The 15,422-nt window shown below is 37.9% G+C and overlaps 1 protein-coding gene across 2 annotated transcripts in view; it reads right to left on the reverse strand.

The window, feature by feature from the left end:
- LOC129005060 (histone H4 transcription factor-like) overlaps positions 1-12,779 on the reverse strand; it is a 77,683-nt gene extending 64,904 nt beyond the window's left edge. The window contains exon 1 of one of the 2 annotated variants that reach the window (XM_054433842.1): positions 12,496-12,779. The gene's annotated coding sequence lies outside the window, so the exon portion shown is untranslated. The remainder of the gene's footprint in view (positions 1-12,495) is intronic. The other variant, XM_054433843.1, reaches the window with a different exon arrangement.
- Positions 12,780-15,422: the final 2,643 nt, after the last annotated feature.

Consider the following 15,422-nt stretch of genomic DNA (forward strand, 5'->3'; position numbering starts at 1 on the left):
TAAGCTAACCATTTCACTAAACTTAGTTCTCCTTGCTGAAGTGAAGAGAAAGAATCAAACAAAGTGTAAGCGGCATAGAGGTTGTCGATCAGATCGCCCGGTGGCTAGCCATTGCAATCAGCCTCCTAGACTCCCTAAGTTACTCTTCAACTGAGCAGGGTCAGGTCCTTTCACTCCATGTTTATTTGTGGGTACTAATGATCTTGTGCTAGGGTATAATGGAGGGCCAGGATATAATGGGGGGTGGGGGAAGAAAGTGGTACTGCACTCGATGGCCGACCTTTTGTGTACGGCCAAAAGCAATTTTCCCAAAGCTAGAATCTTGTTGAATAGTGTCTTAATTCGAAATGACATAGGCCACAGAGCCCTTTCCCTCTTGTAACAATTTTGGGGTAGAATTTGTTAATGCATCACATGTTATTTCTAAGCGTCATCTGGCTAAGGATGGAAGGCACCTTAATCAACGTGGGAACCGTCTTCTCGGTGACTTCATGTTTCAGAACATATTTAGCCCGTATTGTAAGGTAACTTCTTGGCCTTCTTTGGAAGAGAAGCCCAGTGTATTGTCAGTTGAGCCGTCATGTTCTTCGATTGCCCAACCAATTTCGGAAAACTATGTGTTTCAGACCTCTCGAACTTCAGGATAGCACATGTTAACATCCGTTCTCTGAATACTGGATTTGAAGAGCTCTGTGCAGTTGTAGAGGATTTTGATTTTGATTTGTTGGGAGTCACAGAGACGTGGTTGTCTCATGTAACGTCTTCTGATGTATATACTATTCCTGGTTATGATATGGTTAGAAGTGACAGATCTTCTCACCTTGGTATGAGTGGAGGTGGTGTTGCCTTGTATATAAAAAAATCTGTAAATTTCCGCTCAATACAGCTCTGCAATGTTGATGATCGTCTTGAGTACTTATGTGGTGTTGTTTCTTTGAAAGAATCAAAGCTTTGTGTTTGTTTTGTATATAGGTCACCTTCTGTCCCATATACTGTTCTGAGTTCATTGTTGCATGGCCTGTTCATTGACCAGATGATGGAGGTAAATGCTGTGATTCTGCAGGGTGACTTAAACGTGAATCTCATGGAAAATCTAAAACCTGATTCCAAGTACTTGTCTTCTCTTCTTCAGTCCATGAATCTGAGTCAGCTTATAAAGGAGCCTACTCGTGTCACTCATCTGACATCCTCCCTCATAGACTTGATCATTGTTGACAGAGACCTTGTAGTAATGTTTTTATATAGTACATGATCAACTCTGACTTGTAAGTTTCTTGTTACTTCATGTATTACTCCATGCATTGGGCCGTTGGCTCTTTCTCAGAATAAACCAAGATGTCGAGCAACCAAGATGCGTCTTTTATTAATTAAAGCCCTACAAGTCCGACTAGCCCTAGTTCATGGCGCAGTCGGTGAAAAAGGTGAAGAAATATGAGTATTTAGTTGTATAAAACTGTTCAAGATGACTGGAGAAAAGTCGAATACATCTACAGAAGCAAAACCTATGGTTTTGCAAAGCGTCAATGTGCCGGTTCCACCGCCTGCTCAAATCCAATGGACAGGTAACATGAGTGAGAACTGGAAGTTTTTCAAACAGAAATTTGAAATTTTTCGTATAGCTTCTAAAGTAACTATTGAAAGTGATGACTATCAAGTAGCACTCCTTTTGAGTTTAGTCGGAGATAGGGCTCTGAAAATATATAATAATTTTGTGTTTGAAACCGGTGGTGACAAGTATAAACTTGACAAAGTAATGAAAAAATTTGATGACTATTTCATGCCGGAAAAGAATGTCACAAATGAGCGACATAAATTTTTTCTCAGAGAACAGAAACCTGACGAGAAAATAGACAGTTATGTTACCGAGCTTAGGGACTTAAGCTCAACTTGCAATTTTGGTGATCTCACAGATAGCTTGATTAGAGACCGTGTCATTTTAGGTATTAAAGATCTTGCCATTAAAGATCGCCTTTTAAGAACTAAAGATTTAGACCTATCTAAGGCCCTAGACATCTGTAGGACTGCAGAAATCACCAAGACGCAGCTAGAGGGTATTTGCAATACTAGTGGGGCGAGTGGGTCGTCTGCTGATTTGGACCGTATCCGTGTGGACAGAAGAGGTACGCCTCAACACCAAACTGCAAACTCTGCTAAGCGGAAACCTTTTCCACAGGTTCCTAAATCTAATAGGCCTACCTTCAGTAAGCCTAATTCTTTTCAACATGATAGGTTTGGAAAGCCTAAAAGTAAAAACGTATGTTTTCGTTGCGGTTACGCACACAAAGGGGATCATTGTCCAGCGAGGGGCAAAACTTGTCTGAAATGCAATAAATTAAACCATTTTGCAAGTCAGTGTCATTTAAGACAGTCCGTCTCATACCTCCGAAATTCCGATGATGCTGTTGCCGACAGTAATGACTTAGACGTAGCAGAGGACATTATATTATATATTATATATTATATTTGTTGTCAAGAGAGCCGAAGCCCCCTGACTGCTTACCCGGTACCTATCCTTCAGGACATACCCGGGCCCCATGATGTAGGCCGAAGCTTACGCATCAACCTTCATCACATCATGGGCGGATGACTTAAGGTCATCAGGCTCGCCGGCTGCCGAAGCAGACCCTTCGGAAAGAGGGTTGCCCCTCAATCCTAACCAGGGATTCCGGCTGCTTGTTTAAGCGTCACTCCACCTGGGTTCCACTAGGTCGGAACCTAGAGGTCCATAGTAGAGCGCCCCGACGCATTTAGTGCAAGCAACACTCGGGACCTATCTCATCCCTGACAGGCAGAACCCGCCATCAATAGCCAGGAGGAAGGGGACCATCAGCACGCTGACGGGGGGAACCCCAACCTCCCATTTACACCGCTGCCCGATCGAGGCCTGACCCATCGCTGGGAACCAGAGATATCCAGAGCGATAGATCCCCAGATACCCCTGGCGGGCTCGGACCCAGCACCCGATCTACTTCGTTTGCCCGTCAGACCCAACATCACTGCCAGGCCATCAGGGTTTCCCAAAAGGAGGCAGGTATAGAAGTGGGACCCACCCGGATGAACCTATCCACCAGAGGTGGCGACACCCTTGACTCAATTGAGGTTCCGGGAAGAACCCCCCACACTCAAGATAACCATACCGTCCGTGCTCAGAGACAGGGATAGGTTTGCATAAGTACCTACAAACCGTTGCCCTCACACTGCGGAAAGTTACGTTGCCCTTGAGTGTCCCCGTGAGCTGCGGGTACTTGCCCGTTTTCACCTCCAGGAAAGGTTACTTCCAAAGTCGAATTTGGACAGATTTTGTATAAGAATGGCGATGTTGACATTAAGTGTTCTTGTATGAAACCCTAAGGAAGGATGTGTTATTTAAAGCCTAAAGTGTGTAAGGATGTTAGGAATCATCTTCTAGATAGACAAAGTGTCCAAAAGCGTTATTTTGACAAAAAGTGATTGTAGCAGAGGACAGTCAGGAACTATTTTTAGGTAGTGTCGAGTCACAAACGAGTGAGTGCAAAGACTGGACGGTTCGCCTACTTATTGATGACTACTTGCCAGTGACGTTTAAAATTGATAGCGGCGCTCAGGCCAACATAATCAACAGTGATACGTTCAGTTTGCTAGAAATTGACAAAAATAATCTTGTTAAGACTGCGACAAGGTTACCCTCTTATTCAGGTCAAAACCTGGATGTACTTGGCAAGTGTACCTTGCAAGTGGCAATAAATGAAGATGCGCCTAAGCATAGGCTAGACTTTTATGTGGTTAGGACCAAGTCGCCTTGTATTCTTGGTTTAAGCTCAAGCGTTGCGCTCAATCTCATCAAGAAGATTAACGAATCCCGAAGTGACAACCTACTGGACAGTTTTAGTGACCTTTTTACAGGTGTTGGATGCATTAAAGGTAACCATAATATTTGTATAAAACCAGATGCTAATCCAGTTGTTCATTCACCTAGAAAAGTGCCTTTTGCACTTAAGCCTAAGTTGAAACTTAAATTGATGGAATTAGAAAAACTAGGCATTGTTAAAAAGGTATGTAGTTCTGAGGTATCCGAGTGGGTAAATTCTCTTGTTATTGTAAGTAAGAAAGATGGCGATATTAGGTTATGTATCGATCCCAAAGATTTGAATGAAGTAATTGTTAGACAACCTTTTCATATTCCAACCTTTGACGAGATTGTTAGTAAACTTACTGGCGCTACTGTTTTCAGTACGCTTGATACAAAGAATGGTTTTTACCACATAAAGCTTAGTGAGAAAAGTTCTAAAGTTTGTACATTTAATACTCCATTTGGGCGCTACCGCTTTTTAAGGCTTCCTTATGGCTTGATTTCAAGCAGTGAAATTTTCCAAGAGAAAATGTCTCATCTCTTGGAAGACCTAGAAGGTGTATCTGTATATATAGATGACATAATTTGTTGGGGTAAAGACCAAGCTGAGCATGATAAAAGGCTTGAAAAGTTGTTACTTAGGTTAAGATCTGAGAACATAAAGTTGAATAAATCAAAATGTAAAATTTCTATCAGTGAGCTCAAGTATTTAGGCCATAAGATTTCTGGTAAAGGCATAACACCTGATGTAAATAAAATAAAAGCAATTAGTGAAATGGAAGTCCCCAAAGACAAAAAATCTCTAGAGAGGTTTTTAGGCCTAGTAAATTACATTGGTAAGTTTGTAAAAAACTTGTCTCAGCATACTGCGCTTTTGCGAGAGTTATTGAAAAAGAATATTGAATTTTGTTGGTCAAAAGTTCATGATGAAGCTTTTAGTAATTTAAAGCAGCAACTAATTAAGCCTCCTGTTTTGCAATTTTTTGATTCAGAGAAACCAGTTGTTCTATCGGTTGATAGTAGTAAAGATGGTCTTGGTGCTGTACTTTTACAGAATTGTTTGCCTGTAGCTTATGCAAGTAAGTCGCTTAACGACACTCAAAAACATTATTCTCAAATTGAGAAAGAACTTCTTGCTGTTTTGTATGGTTGTGAGCGTTTTCATCAATATGTGTTTGGTTTGCAATCTTTTGTTGTAGAGTCAGATCACAAGCCTTTGATAAGCATTGTGAAAAAGAATTTTGAGCTGTGTCCACCTCGTTTTCAAAGGATGTTGTTAAGATTGCAGAGGTACAATTTTAAGTTAGTGTACAAAAGAGGTAAAGATCTTCACATTGCTGATACCTTATCAAGGGCCTGTTCAAATAGTTCTGATGACTTAAATTTAATTACCGATGACATTGAAGCTCAGGTATGTGCCATAGTTGATAATCTTAGTGTAAGTGATGAACAATTGTCCAAGCTAACTGAATTAACTGATACTGACGATGAGTTAAAATTGTTAAAACAATTCATTCTTAAAGGATGGCCTATGCACAAGAAACAAACTCCTGAAATTATAAGACATTATTGGTGTTTGAAAGATGAATTATCTCTCTGTAAGAATTTAATCTTAAGAGGTACAGCTATTGTCATTCCCAAATGTATGAGACAAGAAATGTTAGCTAGGCTACACTATACACACTGTGGTGTAAACAAAACTATTTTAAGGGCTAAAGGATTGATTTTTTGGCCAGGTATGTACACTCAAATTGAAAACATGGTTCTTTCCTGTGAAACTTGTATTTTGCATTCTAACAACAATCGTAAGGAACCTTTAAAACCACACTCTGTCCCTTTCCTCCCTTGGGAAAAAATTGGAATTGATTTTTTAGACATTAAGGGTCAGTCCTACATGATTGTCATAGATTATTATTCTAAGTACACTGAAGTGTTCTCCCTACCAAACATGAAATCACTCACAGTGATCAGTAAGTTAAAATCAACCTTTAGTAGACATGGGATTCCAAAAATTGTCTTTTCAGATGGCGGCACGCCATTCACAGCTAGCGTATTTCAGGACTTTTCTAAAACTTGGGGTTTTACTCACACAACTTCTTCTCCGTTGCATGCACAAGCAAATGGAATGGTAGAGCGAGCAGTTCAGACGTTAAAGAAAATGTTAATTAAAGCTGTTCATGATAAAAAGGATTTGTTTTTAACTATGCTAGAGTACAGAAATACTCCTATTTCAGATAAGATTCCCTCGCCTGGTGAAATTTTGTATAACCGTAAACTAAGAGGTATTTTACCCTGTACTCAAGATGTTTTAAAGCCTAAAGTGTGTAAGGATGTTAGGAATCATCTTCTAGATAGACAAAGTGTCCAAAAGCGTTATTTTGACAAAAAGGCTAGGCCTTTAAGTAGGTTAGCATTAGGTGAAACTGTTTTAATGAAATTGAAGGATGATAAGTGGATTAAGTGTACAGTTGTAGGCTATAAACCTGGAAGTAATCGTTCGTATGTTCTCAAATGTTCTGACAGATTGTATGTAAGAAATAGAATTCATATTAAGCCACTGTTTCTACAGGCTTCTTACAATCAAAATGTTAGGTTAACCTCTTCACATGTTGGACCTACTGTAGTGTTAAAAGATTCTGAAAATCTAGGTAGTTCAAACTCTGAGCCTATTCCAACCAAACGTTTCAGTCCTTCTAAACCGAATATTCCTGCGAATCCTCGTAGTCCTGTAAAGCCAGCTAGTCCTACTAAACTTCCGAGTCCCGTGAGACAGCCTAGTCCTATCAAACCTAACCCTAACCCTGCTAGCCGAAACCCTAATCCTGCTAGCCTAGAAGATGTTCATTGGAGAACAAGATCAGGTAGGATTGTCAATCCTCCCGAAAAACTTAATTTGTAAGGTTGAAGTTTTTATTTTTGTAGCTTAAGTTTTATATTTCCTGTTTAAATTCTATTCTGCCTAAGAAATCTAAAAGTAGGCTATTCAGTTATTAGTTTGAAGTCTTGAAAAGTGAAGTTCATTTCTAATCTATTTTCTCGATAATGTTTGTCTCTGTCTAAAGTGTTAATTGTAAGACATCAGTTTTATTAGGCCCTAAGTAATATTTTCATTTCTAATCTATTTTCTCGATAATGTTTGTCTCTGTCTAAAATGTTAATTGTAAGACATCTGTTTTATTAGGCCCTAAGTAATATTTTCATTTAATTTTATCTGACATGTTTTATTTGTATTGTCAAGTGAAGTTTCATTTCTTGTGTAAAATCAATATATTAATTTTGTTTTCAAAAGAAGGGAGATGTAGTAATGTTTTTATATAGTACATGATCAACTCTGACTTGTAAGTTTCTTGTTACTTCATGTATTACTCCATGCATTGGGCCGTTGGCTCTTTCTCAGAATAAACCAAGATGTCGAGCAACCAAGATGCGTCTTTTATTAATTAAAGCCCTACAAGTCCGACTAGCCCTAGTTCAGACCTGAAGCTGGAGGTGGGAATGGTTGATATGTCAACTATTCTTGACTATAGAGGGAAGAAAATAACTGATCACCGTTTGGTATTTTGTGACCTTCCTCATAAAATGGCCAAAAAGAAAAAGATTAAATTTGTGTCTTACAGAGATTTGAAAAATATCAACATAAATCAGTTTGTTGAACTCGCATCAGTAGTTGACTGGGACTACATTTTATCTCTCAATAGTGTAGATGACGTTGTACTGGCCTTAAATGAGAGGATACTTCTAATTTATGATTTATGCGCTCCGGTCGTGAGGAAGCGAGTTACGAAGAAAAAGGCTCCATGGAGAGACAAGAGTATTGCCGTTCTAACAAAAATAAAGAACAAATCAAGAAAGATTTTTATGAATCACAGGAACGGTGAATCAAGAGCGGAATATTGCAAAGCAAGAAATAGGCTCAATTTAGCTATAAGAAGGGCAAAAAAACGTTTTCTTGAAAGTCAAGTACAGGGTAAAGATCCTAAAAAGTTCTGGGCATCTCTGAAAGCCACTGGGGTGTTGGAGTCTGCCGATAATAAAGATTGTTCTTTTACACCTCAGGAACTTAATCGATATTTCTCTACAATGGGAACTAATAATGACAGTAATTGTTGTATTAGTGCGGACAAATTGAACTTTTCAATTGAGCTATAAGAAGGGCAAAAAAACGTTTTCTTGAAAGTCAAGTACAGGGTAAAGATCCTAAAAAGTTCTGGGCATCTCTGAAAGCCACTGGGGTGTTGGAGTCTGCCGATAATAAAGATTGTTCTTTTACACCTCAGGAACTTAATCGATATTTCTCTACAATGGGAACTAATAATGACAGTAATTGTTGTATTAGTGCGGACAAATTGAACTTTTATAACCAGAACAGTAGTAATGATGTGAAGAAGGGGTTCTCTTTCAAACCTGTGACTGAGGATATTATCAAGGCAGTCATGAACAACATCACCACCCGTGCCGTGGGAACGGATGGAATTTCTGTCGACATGATCAAGTCTTTGAGTCCGTACTGTGCCTCAGCTATTTGTCATTTAGTAAATCTGTCCTTGGTTACAGGATGTTTTCCTAATGTTTGGAAAAAAAGTATACTAATTCCTCTGGCAAAACAATCAAATCCTACTTCTGTTTCTCATTTCAGGCCCATTTCTATCCTCCCAGTGATGTCTAAGATATTAGAAAAGGTTGTTGTTGAGCAGTTGACATTTTTCTTGGAATCTGAGAATATTCTTCCTGAGACTCAGTCAGGCTTTCGTAAAGGTTTCAGTACGAGCTCTGCACTCTTGAATATCATGGATGAGCTGTTATCTGCTAAGGATAGGGGTTGGCAGAGTTTTGTCACAGGTTTGGATTATTCACAAGCCTTTGATTCGGTGGATTTTGATCTTTTGCTCTCTAAACTGCGGTTTTACCGATTTGATGTAACCTCTGTGGCCTGGGTTTCCTCTTACCTAAACAATAGGTCCCAACAGACTAAGGTTGATCTGAAAGCGTCAGACTTTTTGCCAAAGATTAGAGGTGTTCCGCAAGGTAGTTGTCTAGGGCCGATCCTTTTCTTGATTTACACTTCCGACCTTGGGAGTCAACTGAGGTATTGTGCTATTCATTCATATGCAGATGATACACATCTTATCGCTTCTTTTCCATCTTCGAATCTCCTTGACGCGATCAGGGATGTGAACTGTGATCTGAGTGTGGTTAAGCAATGGTCTGATGATCATGGGCTGCAACTAAATCCTGATAAGTGCTCAGTTTTGCATGTCAGTAATTCTTCTCTGCAAGGCAGACTGAATTCTAATAGGGGTAGTATGATGATTTCATTGGATAATATGCCTTTATCACTTTGTTCTTCGTTAAGAGTCCTTGGTGTCCATCTGGATGATACTCTTAAATTTTCTGAGCAGGTGAGCCGTATCTGTCGTGTTGCTGTTGGCAAGTTGAGACGGTTGCACAGGTTGAGGTTCATATTGCCTACTTCAGCAAAACTTCAAATAGTGCAAGCAGTGGTTTATCCATCTATTAGCTACTGCCTCTCTACCTTTTCTGGTTGCTTAACGAAAGAAAAAATCAAAATACTGACAAGGCTTCAGAATAATGCACTGAGGTTTGTTTATAATTTGAAGAAATTTGACCATATTAGTGAATTTAGATTGAAATCTCATACACTATCCATACAGCAAATCTCTGATCTCCAAACATCAATTTTGGTTCACAAGACGCTGCTGACAAACCAACCTCAGTATCTGAATACCAAGTTGGTACGAAGATCTGAGGTCTGTGGGCGCAGTACTCGTCAGGAAGGCTTGTTGCAGTTACCGCGGGTCAGAACTGAGTCGGGGAAAAAGGCCTTTTCCTACTTTGGACCCCTGGTTTACAATGCTCTACCATCAGGGGTAAAAGAAAAAGGATTAATGGTATTTAAGAAGAATGTTAAAGATATGCACCTTTAGTTTTATTTTTTAAGAATGTTTCTTTTTAATTTACTTGTATATGACAAAAGTTTGCATGTAAAACAGAACTTTGTATCTGATGTACGCTGGATAAATAAAGACGTTATTTATTTATTTTATTTATTTATTTATGTTTTTCTTTTTCTTCACAAGCATGGACCAACTGTTTTCATCTTTCTGTCTTTGCTCTCTTCTTCTCCCAACTTCCGTCCCCTTCTTTTTCTTCTTCTGTTACAGGACAACCCAAGGTGGACCATGCTGAGGGGTGGATGGCATCACGCCTCTTTTGTATGGTGTCTGAACGGTAGGCCTACCTGCAGGATACCAGGCGCCCTCCTGTAGTAAAAGGCCTTGGCATGCAGGGCTCTGTCAAGGTCGACTTCAGGTCCCTAGCTTGTCGTGGGAACGCATGCTAGTACCAAAAGTCATGGAAGGGGAAGTAAAATGCCCTGACCTTTAAAGAACTACCGGAAACCAAGAGAGAACCTGGTGGAAAGGACGATCCTTGTAGAGTGCTTAAGAGTAGACCTACTTATGGCTGACCGGAGCAGGAACCCGCTGGTACCTACGGGTCTTAAAACAGAACATGGAACCTGATGAAGCCAGCAAAAAAAGTGGATGAAAGGAAGGCATTAGCAGCGGAGAACAAACCGGCACCTAGAATAGAAAGGGAAAAAGGGGGACACGAGAGATTACCTCCCCCCCTCCTGAATAAGAACTGTTTGAGAATGTTAACTTGTTTTTTCTGGTTCTGGAAATCAATCCATGAAGATTGTAGGGTATGGATAAGTTATGTGACATCAATGCAAGAATAAGTTTCTGTGACTAAATTGCAACTTACCTTTCTTCTTCTTCATGTACCAACAACTGAGTTGAATAGTTTATTGCAGAAAGCCCATAGGCCTACACAAAATTTATTCGATTTTGCCTTATTTGTATATTAATGATGTACCGGTAGCCTAAGTTGCAAATTGAAATAAGTGCAGAAATCACAAAACAGTGAAAAAATGTTAGTTTAGGGGTTCATACTTAATTAAAGATTCTTGCTTCCTCCTGTGGTTTAGCTATAAAGTATTTTACATGTAGGCCTAAACCCCAAATAAACTTGGCCGGTAATTATTCCGTATAGGTGTCTCCAGACGAATTTTTAATTTTGATATCTTACTTTAAAGTTTTTTACCTCCTGAATCCAAATATACCATTATTTTTCACAGCTGATGAATATTTCTCAAGATATCGCCGTAATAATATACAACATTACAATAAACAAGGTAGGATGGATGACATTTACAAGTGGAATGAACTATGGGTTAAGTAAACCAACAGCTGATTGTTTTCAATCATAGTCAAGCAAATGGAAGTGACAACTTTAATTAGCCAACTCTGATTCTGCAATATGAAAATCACCTGATTAAGTTACACTTTTCACTTTCTAAGACCAATAAGTTAATAATGTATTATTGTTACCAGTTTTTTATTCTTATTAATGATATATTGATTTATATTTCGCCGTTTGGAAATTACATAATAAAATGGTGCTATTCTAACATAACCTAACCTAACCAAACCTCTAGAATGTGTAAGCAAACTCCTTTTGATGTCAGAAAAGGCATGTCAGGGTGATAGGTCGTGCTTTATGTGAATTGGTGACTGCATTAAGTGTTTTGAAGTTAGGTTAGATTAGGAAGGTAAAGTTTAGGTTATAATGTATCGAGTTGTTAGTTTATGTTGCCTGCAGACTGTTTTTGTAAAATTAAAATCCTGAGAAAAACACTTCAAATTACATTTTTTTTCAAAAATGCTTGCATTTTTGAAATAGTAATTTGAAGTGTTTTTTTAATAGTTTTTTTTCCTAATCTAACCTAACTTCAAAACACTTAATGCAGTCACCAATTCACATAAAGCATACAGCACGACCTACCACCCTGAAATGCCTAAATAAGAACTACATGTAATTAGTCCACCAGTCCATCTATATCTCCATAATGTGACAAAATTCCTATTATAGAGAACATTAAGTTATTTGACTACAGAATCACTTGAAATGTTATCCATCCTATCTTGTTTATTGTAATGTTAGGCTAAGTATGTTTTTATGGCGATATCTTGAGAAATATTCATCAGCGGTGAAAAATAATGGTAGGCCTAGGGCCTATAAGTTGTTTGGATTCAGGAGGTAAAAAACTATAAAGTAAGATATCAAAATTAAAAATTTGTTTGGAGGCACCTATACGGAATAAATACCACTTGGCCTAGTGTACACTTCCATCTTATCTGTTGGCACAAACATCGATCGATAGGCCTATATCGTATTCGATAGGCTTATATCGTTTAACTTAGTTAGGCTAGTTAGGTAGGGTTAACCTAACTAACCAAACAATATATCGAACTAAACAATTGAATAATCAATATTACTCATTCGGTTGTTTGTGCCAACAGATAACTTAGGCTTTAAGTGTACCTTTGGCTTATAGCCTAATAGACTAGAAGTGTGAACGTGAAGTAGGGAGAAAATCAAATCAAAAAAATAATTAGGAGAGCTTCAGCTTACAATGCTAAGTATATTAATTATTGTGGTTATAAAGCTATACAGTAAGAGAAATGTCTTAATAGGCCTAGGCTACTGGCAAACTAATCATAATGGTTTTTTTTTTTTGCAAGTTAATGAGGAAACCTTGGTATAGCAACACCCTGACCCTATTGTTTTACTCTTAAGTTTACCTTGTTATTTTTGTAAAAGGCTTTAACTAAACTGCACTGCACAAATAAACAAAAGAGGTTAGCTTCAATGCTCCACTCCTAAGCCTTGCTCCTAGGTAGGTAGTGTAGGTATAGAACAGCAAGACAGCAACAGAGAACAGAGATAGACAGAGAACACCTCCACGCACGATTTTATAGTAAACATTAAACAAACACAACACAACAGCAAGCAAAACAAAACAGTAGGAGTAGGCCTACCTAGTTTCTAGTTTCTTAGTTTGAAGTTATTTGGGTTTTTTTCTGTTGTGCATATGTTAGTTACGGACACACCAGAGGGCAGGCAGAGACCACTGATAGTAGTAGCATAGATAAATCGGTACTTTCCTGTTAAAGGGAACATTCATTATTATCGATGATTTCTGTTCGATATATCGATATTTTTGTTTTACTTCACGATTGGTATTCCTTCTGTTTTAATATCATCCTTCAAACGCATTTAAATTACAAATTAAGAACTAACCTTGTTTAGGCAAAAATAATAGCCTATATATTGGATTAGGATATGAAACTATTCTAAACTAACCTAACATAACTAACCAAACTTGCTGTATAGGCTAAGTTACCGTTTCAAAATTCCATTTCATAACGGAAAATGCATATGGGGAATAGGCTATCAAACGGAATTTTGAAATGTTACAGCAAGTTTGGTTGGTTAGGTTAGTTTAGAACAGTTTCTTTTCAATATAATATTTTTTTAAATTGTTTGTTGATACTGAACAATATTTATTTACTGTATCCTATATCGTACTTATCAGCTGTTATGTTTCAATTTGTTACTATCAATATATCGGATGGAAAACAAAAATATCGATATATCGAACAGAAATCATCGATAATAATGAATGTTCCCTTTAACAGGAAAGTACCGATAAATCATACTCCCCATTGTAAATTTTGAAGCTTGTTTTTCATGTCCAGTTCATGTACGTCCACACTGATCGCTGGGGTAGACAACATTTGCTTATATTATTTTAGGGTTATTTTAATGATTTGTGCTTTACTATTTGGTTATATAACTAGGGGACCAGTTATTCTTTATGATTAAATCGTTTTATATGATTAAATGAGGTTTTAAATGACTGAAATAACAAGAAACAAATTGTAAACAAAACATAACCTCTACAGTTGGACGTACATAACAAACAATAAAATTGGCTTCAGCTGTTCCATAAATCTACTAAGGGAGTAGGCCTTGGAAGGAGAAAACATAGATGTGCTATTAATTCCCGTCATATTCTGACGTCACTTGGATTGCAAACAAGAGATCACCTGATTTTAACTGTCAAATTAGTATATGTATTTGTTTTGATGAGGTTGTTATTGTTTTTATAATGTGTGTTTGGCAAGTGGTTTGGCCACTGAGCTAAAATTATAACTGGAGGTAGCACTGCCATGGCAGAAGTCTGTCAAAAGCGAGTCGCTGATTTTGTTAGGTTGGTATAGCAGTAAGTTTTCTTACCATAGCAATAACATGGCTTCTTATAACTAGGTTGGTATAGCAGTGAGTATTTTTGTCATACTTGAATACTTTTAATACTTTAATAATTTTCTTTGAAATGGCGACCATACAAAGTAGGTATTTTAAGCCAAGTATAATAATAGTTATAGCAATAATATGGCTTCTTATGACACCAGACTCACGCAAACATGGCGGCTGGCGACACGCATCTTTGACATTCAGTGCTACCTCCAGTTAGAATTATAGCTCAGTGGGTTTGGCACTTAATTTTGAAATTTCTTCTTTGACTGTTGGGGTTCGACTGTCCCTGTGAATTACTTCGTTATTGACGAACCATGGTGCATGGAGAATGTTTCTTAGAACTTTAGATTGGAATCTTTGGATGATGTTCAGATTGGATTCACTGGATGTCCCCCACAGTTGGATACCGTACGTTCACACTGGTTTTAGAATGGTTTTATATAAAAGCAATTTATTTTCTGTTGTTAATTTAGAATTTTGATTTAATAGCCAAGAAAGATTTTTAAATTTAACAAAATTCTCTTGTTCCAGATGTGGCTTTTCCAAGTGAGTCTTCTATCAAGGGTCCAGCCCAAGTATTTAACCTCATTGCACTGTGGGATTTGAAAGTTGTTTAGGGTAACTGGAGGACACGTGTCTAATCTTGTTGTTAAAGGTTGTATGGACCGATTTACTCTCATTTACTTTGATCCCCCATTTTTTAGCCAATCGGAGATATCATCGAGTCCAGTCTGCAAAATTTGTGAAGCTATAACAGGGGCTCCGTGTTTAGCCCGGACGTGTTTGACGCGGACACCCTCAAAATGGTGGTGCGCGCGGACGGACGCTTTAGAAATCCCCGCGCCAAGGCCGGTTGGGTAATTCTTCACCTTTCGCCCCCATTATCGAGTAAGGACGCTCGGTGGCTTTTCCCTCACAACAGAAAGATTTATAATTATCGTAACCAGAACTGGCCCGTAGCTACCAGTGGGAGAAAAAACTTTTATTTATTATTAATTCCATTCGGATTTGAAAAATGAAACATTATTATTATAAGACCTGTATAATTGCAAGCACGTTGCAATGTGCAACGGAATCTATACTATTATAAATTATAAATATTGGTTCTAGTAATCACTTTAAATTTAACAATAAAATTTAAAAAAATTGAAAGTAAAGCCTTTAAATTTTAGTATTACATCAAATATTGCACATGCTTATGAACAATGAACCATGTCTCATGTCTCATGAAGCATGTCCCATAACAATTTACTTGATAATGATTACTAGGTGTATATTTTACAATCAAAATTTAAACTTCACTTTTAGTCCTGAACCACGGATGGGAACAAGACTGTTTCATGATTCTCAGCCTGTATTTTATATACTGCTTTACTGCGGTTCCGGATTCTTTTAATTATGACACATC

Source organism: Macrosteles quadrilineatus, unplaced genomic scaffold, assembly GCF_028750875.1.
Source record: "Macrosteles quadrilineatus isolate MER2022 unplaced genomic scaffold, UCM_ALF_1.0 Scaffold_15__1_contigs__length_3749704, whole genome shotgun sequence".
In the NCBI taxonomy this organism is placed as follows: Eukaryota; Metazoa; Arthropoda; class Insecta; order Hemiptera; family Cicadellidae; genus Macrosteles; species Macrosteles quadrilineatus.